Raw genomic sequence first — 10,609 nt, 5'->3', positions numbered from 1 at the left:
GGACCCTGGACACAATATGTCTCTCTCACCTGCTCTGGCAGACAGAGCCCTCCCGGGTGGCCACCTTTCCTCTGGTGGGGAAGGTGCCCAAATATCTGGAGCCCAAAGGGTCTGTCCCAGAAGCAAGATTGCTTCTGTCTGTCCTGAAGCTGTGTAGCTTCTGTAGTCCACACTCTCACCAGTGCAGATTGGAGCCTGGGTGAACCGGAGCAAAGATGGTTCCCTTACCAGTTCAGGCAGTGAGAGCGCTCCTGCCAGACACCTCTGCTCTGGCAGGGATGGTGACTGGATGTCTGGAGCCAGAACTGGGGTCTGTCCCAGAAGCTGTGCCCCTTCTGCAGTCTGCCCTCTCCCCAGCAACGCCTCTGCTCTGGCGGGGATGGTGCCTGGATGTCTGGACCTCTCTATATTTCGTGAGGCATAATAATACTATTTCATGATCACATCATGATAATCACATGATTAGTATGTGAAAAGTGCTCAGAAGAGAGTCTGGCACACAGTAAATAGTAATATAAGTCTGAGCTGCTATTCCTCATTGATTTGTTATTATTCTGGGATAGGAAGAGGGGCTCAAGTACTGTGAATGCTTGCTTTTCCTTTTTCAAGAGATTATCTAATGCTTAGACATGTGCACACATGCACGTACATGTGTGCACACACACAAACACACACACTCCTTCCAATATAACACAAACTTCAGCTAACAGGCCTGGGACCATCGACTATGATTCAGATCAACCTTCAACTGGTGACTAGATAAGGAGAATGTGCAGATGCTCAGTGGACCTCTCTTTATCTGTAAAGAGAACTGAAGTCATGACATTTACAGGTTAACGAGAAATATTATGCCGAGTGAGGTAACTCAGACCCAGAAAGACAAACGTCACGTGTTATCTCATATTCCTGGAACCTAACTCTGAATATGTGACTTTGTAGCCCAGAGGAAAGCAGAAGCAGGAGAGTAAAAAGGGAAGACAGTGGTAAATTGGAAAAATTAAAAAGAGCTCTAAAGAGGAGGCTCCCTCTTTGAAAGGGCAGCTGTGAAAAGCAGAGAGGGGAGACTTTAAGTGGGGAGGAGGTAGAGAGGGTAATCTGGAGGGAGAGGGTAGAGAAGGAGTAAATAAGACTAGGGGTGAATGAAGAGGCTATAGAGTAACATTTTATGTTTACTAAAAGTATGTGTGTGTGTGTGTGTGTGTGTGTGTGTGTGTGTGTGTGTGTGTGTCCTATGTCAAATTATCCCACAGGAGGTGGTGATGATCTCCCCAAATGGCAAAGCCTGTCGAAAAAAAGCCCATTCCCAGGTTCAGGGTGTCAAAACCTGGCTGAGGATATTTTACAGTGTACAACATGCCACCTCAATCAGCTCCCATCATGGCCAACTGCTCCCTGACATCTGCTCATCCTGGAGCTGTGCTGATCAGCAGGTGGGCCTCTTGCTGTAGCAGGAGAGTGCTGTCCTCAAAGCTAAGAGCAGTAACAAGAGCAGCTGAAGGCATCCTAGTCCTCTTCCTCCCTTTGTCTCTCTTGAGGCTGAAGTCTCTCAGAAGCCAGGGGGAGCAGCTCCTTTATGGCTAAGTTCTGCTAAGCACAGAGCACAATGCATGTAAGTGCTCGATAGACAAGCACTGGGCATACATGTTTATCTATTTTTGTGTGTACACGCATGTGGAGGGAAGGGCAGCTGAAGGAAGGAGTTGGTTCTCATCTTCCACCACATGGGTCGTGGGGTTCAAACCCAGGTCATCAGCTTGGCAGCCAAGGCCCTAACCTGCTGAGCCATCTTGCTGCCTTCCCTGAATAAATGTTTTTAAAAGTGAATGTGGCTTCTTTAGACTTACAGTTCACTGTATGTCTTACCCTTTGCCACCTTTTTCTAGGATGTATAAAATTGTAAACTAATTCAAAAGATTCTTAACCATTACATTAAAATGTCACAATAAACTCTTGTCATGTATTGAGATTGCAGTAGCCCAGAACTACCAAGTCAGGACAGAGAAATTCCAGCACCATGTAGTCATGCCAGTGGGGTGCGAAGACCTCTTGAAACACACCTTTTGACCTTCAAAATGAAGATTTCCTTAGCTTGCAAAAGCGAGGCAGCGAACAGATGTACTCTGGAACAACAAAATTTGATCAATATTGCTTAGAGAACAAAGGGACTCAGACCCGAGTGATCTCCGCTTTTGGCCACTGCATATCAATCACCAGTGACAGCAATGACAGCTCTCCTATGGCAGAGAAGAGCCGTACAGATTTCCGTTAGGCATGCTTCCACGAAAATAGATTAATTCTTAGTCATCAGAATCTGATTTGGACTCTAGCATAGCAGGCTAATTTTCGGCCTATGGAAATAAAGTCATGGTAATTTTCCCAATCATTTAATGAAAAAAAAAAAAAAAAACAGTGAAGATAGAATCAAAACACAGCATTAAAAGGCTACCAAGGTCAAACATCCCATGCCCCTGGAGCCCCGTCGACACCATCTGAGTAGTGGCTATGTTCATAAAGTATAATTTCCCTTGTAAATAGGAGAGGGTGTTCTCAAAGACTATAGATTACTATTGAGAAAACATGACCAGAACAAGGCTAATGGAACCTCTGTTTTCATTGCAGTCTAGCCGCTGCGGAGGCTACAGTTCCCCATCATAGGAAGCACTGGTCCTGGTACTTACCACCCAAACATAAAGGTTACTCAACAAAAGTTCTAGGGAATGAATCTCCACTACAGTGGTTGTGCCATGGTCATAACTGAAACAGCTCAAACACATGCGCTCACTGACTGCACAGATCCCTTTAGGAGGTATTTTTGCTAGTTACTGAGCATAAAATAAAGACTAAAGGTTGGCCTGGCCCTGGAGATTGGCCAATCCATTGGCAATGCACTGTGATAAGGGTTGTAATAACAAAGGAAGTTCAAGGCACTATGGAAACCCTGTGTCTAGAGAAGCCAGGGTGGTTTCTGGAATCAGTCCACATGTAAGTCTTGAAAGAAGCATATGTGATTATAAACTTGACCCCAAACATGGAAAAATATAGTCCTCCCTTAGAGCTTTTACCCAATAAGCTTTAAAGTTTTAGATTCACAGGAGAGACTACAAAGGTAAAAGTTCTCCTTAAGGTTGGGACCTTAAATAACCTGGCACAGATGTCAAAACTAAGAAATTATCACGCGCTGTTGAACAACCAAAATGATTTGCATCTTACCACATACTACAGTAGAGCAGTGGTTCTCAGCCTGTCGTTCTGGATCTATTTGGGGGGTCAAACAATCCTTTTCCAGGGGTAGCCTAAGACCATGGAAAAGCACAGATTTATGATTCATAACTGTAGCAAAATTATGGTTATGAAGTAGAAATGAAAATGATTCAATGGCTGGGCATCACCACACCATGAAGAAGTGTTTTAAAGTGTCACAGTGTCAGGAAGGTTGAGAACCACTGCTCTAGTGTCTTTCCAATCCTGACTTAGGAGATCACGTGCATTTAGCAGTCATCTGTACTTGATGTCCTTCAATTTCGGGCAGTTTCTCAGTGTCTTCTTGGTTTTCACAGCTGTGAAAGTCTTAGTAAGAGTTCTGCTCACAGGATATGTTGTACTCCATTTGTATTGCTGTAACAAAACCTTGTTAGATCAAGTCATTTATACAAGAGAGATACATTTCCTTATCTTATGACTGGGAAGTCCAATTATAAGACACACGTAGAGTGGGTGCCATTTAGAGCCTGCCTTCTGCTTCATAGGTAACATCTTCTTGTCCATAAGAGTGTGGTAGAAGCAGCCTGTATACTCCCAGAGGCCTCGAAAATGCTGTGCCTAAGAATGTGCATTCACAGAGATAGGTTTCAATAGTGGGAATTCTGTAAGAACATACCAAACAAAGCCAAACAGACTGGGAAGACAGCTCAGGGTCTAGCTTGTCTGGCATGCCTGAGAGCCTGGGCCCAATCTCTGCTATTATAAAAAATAAACAAATATAACAGGTATTTTATAAGACAAATTGAGTTGGTTTTGATTTTTCTTGTGGATTTAGGAGAAAACGTCATGGTTGCACGCTGTTGAGTGCATGAAGTCGGGGGCATTCCATTGGTGTTCATCTCAGTAACTGGTTGCTTGATAGATAGAAACAGGTTATTAGTTTTACCCTTCTGTGTGCTACCTATGGAAAGGATCAGATATATTTAGGGTACACACAGGAAGATGGGTTACACCTTAGCCTCCCAAGTGGAGAACCAGCTACTTAGATTATTTAGAATTATATAGCAAATGCTTATTCTTTCTCTATTCAATGACTTATTTATATCACTTGGGCTTCTATGCATTATTTTATACCACAGAGTGTTATACTTCACTCTTTATTTGGTTATTCACATCTTCCCAGGTTTGTCTAATGGGAAGTCTTCTAGGTTTGTCTTATGCTCTGTGTTTCTTTCCCTTTTTCAATGTCACCACAGGTGCATCCAGGATCATCGTGTCTCATTAATAAACCAACCCTATGTTTAAGCTACTTTCTTGGAGAGAACAGTTTTTGAATAGTGTTGAAAAGCTGAGGTGTGGGTATTGGGTGTGTGTGTGCTTTTCTAATAACATGCTTAAATGCTACGACAAAATGCAAGGATGCACAAAGGAGATAGCCGTTAAAATGAGCAGAAGCAAGAAAGCAGCCACCCAGTTTGAAAGCGAATCAGCCGACTTAGGGAAGCAACGCAAAAGCAGCAGTTGTGGAGATAGAGAAGCAAGCCAACTTGTGCCCACAGACCCTCTGAAAGTCTTAGAAGACAGCCCAGAGTGGCTGGGCAAATAGGCGTGCAGGTAGGCTGAAGAGAGAAAAGTGGAGGAAAGAAACCTCTGTAATGAGAAATCTAGCTCCCCTCCCACACTTGGGTACCGGGGAGGTTACCCCTCCCCCACCAGCACAAGCCTGGGGAGTTTACACTCCAGAGAAGTTCAGCACGGAACCTTGGGAAGAAAGTCAAGTGAAACACTCTGAAATGGTGGGGCTGTGAGCTGATGTCCCAGTGCCAAGTTGGCCAGGTCTACCTGGCAGGGAGGCCCCAACTCAGTAACACCAACGTGTATCTATAAACTTTCAGCAACAGCATCCACCCACGCTTTCCTTGAACAGTGTATCAAACATAAAAGGTACATTTGACATTTATGCAAAGACAAATATCTATATCTAATCTATCTCAACATTAAATAGAATGAATAGAAATGAATAGAAATGACAAATACCATGGGAAGAAGCCACTGATTTATATGATGTATATTCCTTTTTCTTTGTTCCAGAGACAAGCATAATCTTATTTTTAAGATCCTTTTTACCATGCCATACCTTCATACCTTACACACTGTATATTAATCCCCCCAAATAATAGGCTTTTTCTTGCTTTAAAATGGCTATAAACTCACGTGCTGAATATATTATTTACATAACTAGTTTCTTTCTTTAAGCATAGTGTTTGAGAGTTTTCACTCATGCTGATGGTATACCCAGGAAATTTTTGTCCTCCTAGGTTCGTTCCATTTCTGTATACATTTCTCTATGTTTACATTCTTAGGCATGTATTTTACTTCCAATCTGGAATTACTATGACTGATACTTGTAATAACATTCTAGAATATGTGCCCCAGTACACGTGAGCATGAATTTATCTTGTACATGCAACTAGGAGTATGATTACTCTCTGTTCTGTAGATTTCTTATGATTATAACTTTCAAATTTCGACAATTTACTTTAGGAGTAGACAAATCAATTCCAAAATGCTGATTAAAATTTAGAGTATTAAGAAAATCTGTGAAATAACTGAGTTTAAGGACTTATACTACCTGATATTAAGACATATTCTAAAGCTATGGAAATCTAGCAATTTAGGTGAAAATAGACAAATGGATCGGTTGAACTGAATGGATTGAAACACACAAACGTATGTCATCAGTTTCCTGCAACTGTACAAGGCAGGTCTGAGAAAGGGAGGATAGTGTCTTTCTTTCCTGTCTACTGTTGGAACAATTGTTGAGCAATATGAGACAAATGAGCCTTGTGTCTTTCTCGTGCCATGTGCGTAATTTATCATAAAATAGAAAATAAGGTTAAACTCTAAAACTCTTAGTGACAGTTTTAAATGGATTTTCAGGGTTTGCTTTCTCACTTTTTAAAACTCCATTTACTCATATATGGCTGTTTTCATATATTGGCCATTACGTTCAATGCCCGCAGGATGTGTGTTAGTTTTCCAGTTGCTGTGGTCAAAAGTACTGGTCCAAGCAACTTGCTAAACTCAGGGTTTACTTTGCCTCACAGTCTGGGGCCACATCATGATGGGGACGTCATAGCGTCAGAAGCCTGAGGCAGCTGGTCACATTGTGTCTATCATCAGATGGAGAACAGAGGGTGTCAGAGCTTAGCCAGGTCATGGAATGGTGCTGCCTACATTTTAGGGTGGGTCTTCCTGCCTTAACCTGATTGGTGAGCTTCTCACAGATGTGCCCAAATATAGGTTTCCATACAATTTACTTCTGCTCCTCCACATCTGCGCATTTAGTCCCCTCTGCACAGAGGGTTCCCTTTTTTCTGCATCCTCATCATGTTTTGTCTGTTTTCACAGATGTGAACACTATTTCATAGCATCTTTTGTTTGCATTTACCTGGTAATCAACAGTGTTGAGTCCCTATTATATATCATTGAATGTTGAGTCCTCTCTTGACCAGCAAGGAAGACGCAACCACCGGTTCTTCTAACAGCAGTTTATTCAGGAACCTTGAACAATCTTCATCATCTCCCTCTTCATCTCCCCCGAGCCCCGGGACACAAGCCCTTTTATACTCTTATCCACTCCAATCGCAGCAGGCCACGTCACTTCACCAGGCGCGCGGCCTCAGCCAACCAGAAGAGCGGGAACATATCACCACCAAATATGGACTTGTTTACCACAAGCTCCATAGCCAACAGGTGCCATCTTCAAGGTGCGGCTTCAGGTAGCCCAGGGGAGGGCTGTGACCTCCTACAATTGAACATGTTTTTTAAGCAACATTTTGACTCTTCACTATTCACATGCATAAGTCCTTTATAAAAGTTGGCCATTATCCCCTTATACATATAGGTTACAAATATTTGTACCATGCTGTTTTACTTTATTGAGATAATCTGCTTTTGATTTTTTGCCTCTCATTTGTTTGTTACCAATTACTACCAGAACCAATGCCCAAGAACCAATATTCAGCTGCACTGAAAGTAACACAGTGTTTAAACAAGAAAAGATGCTGCACTTTGCATTCTTTTCCTGCATCTATCGAGATTATTGTGTGTGTGTGTATACTTTTCAGTCCGCTAATGAGTATATCATATTAATTAACTTGCCTATCGTAAAAACCCTCACTTGGTCATGGAGCATAATCACATTTATATACTGTTGGATTTGGTTTACTGAGATATTTGCATCCATGTATACTGGAAAACCTAGCCTGTGATTTTCTAGTTATTCTTCCTCTCACTGATCCATTTCATAGGTTCTGTCTTCAGGCTCATAGATTTTCTTTTCTGCTTGAATTTACTTCACTGGCAAGGCTCCCTACTGTGTGCATACACTTGTGTGTGTTTGTGTGTGTGTGTGTGCGCGCGCACACGTGCGCTAGTTCATTGAGTGAGGAAGAGGCTGGGGTCCCACGATCCCCATTTTGAGCACATATTTAATGAGCTAAGGGCCTCCCATAAGTCCTCACTACCTTAAGGGTTCCATTATTGGCCAATATTCTACCCCAAGACCTTTAACACATGACACGTTGTGACTATCTAAACTACAGCATATGGTATTCAGGAAATATTTTATAAAAAGATACATTTGTATTTAATTGCTAATTGCAGATTCAATGTGAGGATATGAATCATGGCATCCAAATTGTGCTTTTGCTCCATAATCATATCCTCTAATCTCAGTTTCAGCCTTGAAGAAGCTAATCCTTTAAAAACAGTTTATGCATACTTGCTAATCCACTAATTCATAGTTACTCCTAGTTCTGCCCAAAGTCAGCAATTGTGTCTGCCAGTTGTGTAACTTAATAATTGAAGCTCCAAAAACCCCAACGCTCAACAAATGCAAAGCTCCCTTGACAATTCTTCCACTAAATCTCCATGTTTACAATACCCTGCCAACCTTGATTTCCACCAGGTCAGCCTGAGACAGAGGCCAGGTGAAATAAGGTAAAAGGTAACAGAAATGTTCCGGACACAGAGGGCACAGGGTAAATCCCTACCATACTGTTTTGTATTCCAGCATCTATTTTCTCCCAGACTCCCATTCCAATTCCAACTTGTTCAGGTAGTGAGATAACCCTGAACTATGACATGATAGAATCTAGCCTTATAGCAGTCCCAAAGATACTGATCAAATTCCATTTGATGGTGATTGATCCAAGTGCATACAGGAAATTCTTATCTTTCCAGTGAGACCTAAGGGGAGACCAACCTAGTAAAAGTTCCCTTCTGAATATAATGGCAGAGCTTAGTTAAGAGTAAGCCCTTTGCTGGTCTTAAAGTTTGTTTTCATTCAATGATAGAAACTATCATTTATCTATACATATATGAAGTCTTTGGTTTTCCTGGGATTTCTGATTATGTGTGTTTTCTTTCTGTGAGCATGATCATGTGCCTTCTACATCTCTCTAATATCTCCCAGATCATTAGTGAGTGTAGGAATCCAGGACATTCCCCAAGTCCATTAACTTCTATCCCAGTTTGGATTATTTCATAATATTTTGGCCATGACTCTCTTGTACAGCTTTTATCTTTCCAGAATATTCTAATAACCTTTTTAAAAATGGCTTTTTTCAAACATTCAAGTTTTACATGATACCTACAACCCGTTCTGCCTGATTTTTTTTTTTCTGTTTTGTTTTGCTTTGTTTTGATGTTTTGTTACAAGCTGGTCCCCTCTCTTCCACTTTAGTTTGGTTGTTCTCTGAGGCTGATGCTCAGCTGTTAGCCTTGATTTCAGTGTTCAATAAGATTGAATCAATTGGTTTTTTTGGTGGGTTTAACTCTTTGTCCTAAATTCCTATACTGAGGTTCATTTGTGAGTAATAACACAATAATAGGTAAATATAAGATAAATAATTTGGAGTTTAAAGCTTTGTGAATAAATTACTTGGCTCTGCACTTTGTTGATAGGTTAGTGGGTTCTAGAATTTGAATTTAAAAAATTCCCTTCTACAGATTATTAATAGCTTTGACCATCTAATACAAATAGTCAAAAAAAAAAAAAAAAAAAAAAAAAAAAACCATTTAAAAAAAAAAAAACAAAAAAAAAAAAAAAAAAAAAAAACCAAACCCACTAACTCCATATTGGTTCTGAACTCTCTGTTTGGCAGCCTCCTTCTCTTAATACCTTTTTAAAATTTAATTTAATTTTTTTTCAGTGTTATAAACATTTTGTTCTTAATGATCTAAAATTATACAATCCTGTGTGTATGTATTTTATATTGTTTCTTCTTGTGACCACTCAGGGTTATATTTGAATACACATACACACATATGTAACCTTTCACTCTTGAATTTTTAACATTATTTCATAGAACATGTAATTCCCTTCTTGTTCCCTAAATTCACTCATAATTCTGGGATAAGAACTAGATTTCCTGGATTGAGTACATGCTCCTTTGGGAATGCTAATTCATCTTTCCTCTTACTGTTTTTATTTTCTTCCAAAAACTGATTTTTCTCTTTTAAGCATTTTTTATAAACTTTAGCCTCCAATTATTCTTTAATTTAAAAAAATGGAATGCTGTTTATATTCAAAGAGTTCCCTGTCATTATTTTTAAATTTTCTTTGAATTTTATATAGGTAATGTTTTGCACATATAAAACAAATTACAATTAAAAATTACCCTGTAGTCTCTGAAATATTCTTTATAGTTTATGTATTTTATTCACCTTTCTAAGTAGTGCTTAAAGGACTTCAAATATTTTGTAGTTCTTGTTATCCATAGTTTAGAATGTGAAGCAAAGTTTTGTCAAGGAGTCTCATGTCTGTGGGCAAGTCTTGTTGATATTTAGGCTAGCATCTGAGATACAGAAAAGCGAAACTTTTCTACATGAGTTCTTAACTTCTCCCAAGCAAACTGGCCCAATTATCATAGAGAAAACCCCCCTTGAGTCATTTCCCTTAGGATAACAACCTTACATTAGGCTGACTGCGTTGCAGGAGTGGGTGAGGAAGGTCCCATGGGCATAGTCTCTTTAACAGTCTTCCTCAGCCAGCTGTACATCCTGTTCTTTACGAGGTCTGACTCTGAACCTTAATGAATTCTAATGCTGTTCTACTATGGCCTTCCCTGCAGCCTGCATTGGACATTAACTAGGTAGTTTCATCTTTTAAGTTTGTGTTTACCTCCATCATTCAGAACTAGGAGGGTGGCTTCTGGGCACTTGCAACTTTCTGTATTTTCATTAAAATCTATTTTTACCAGACTCTCAGAAAGGAGGTGTCTGGTTTACCATTTTGTGTAGAATGCAGTGGTATAGTTTGAAGCGTATATGATTTTAGAGGGTAGCTAGGTCTGTCTAGTTTATATAGGAACTCGCAGAAGCAGTGTGAGGTGCTCGGAAT

The sequence above is a fragment of the Mus pahari genome, chromosome 13, assembly GCF_900095145.1.
Source record: "Mus pahari chromosome 13, PAHARI_EIJ_v1.1, whole genome shotgun sequence".
NCBI lineage: Eukaryota > Metazoa > Chordata > Mammalia > Rodentia > Muridae > Mus > Mus pahari.
The sequence above is the reverse complement of the archived record's forward strand: the minus strand, read 5'-3'. Positions refer to the sequence as shown.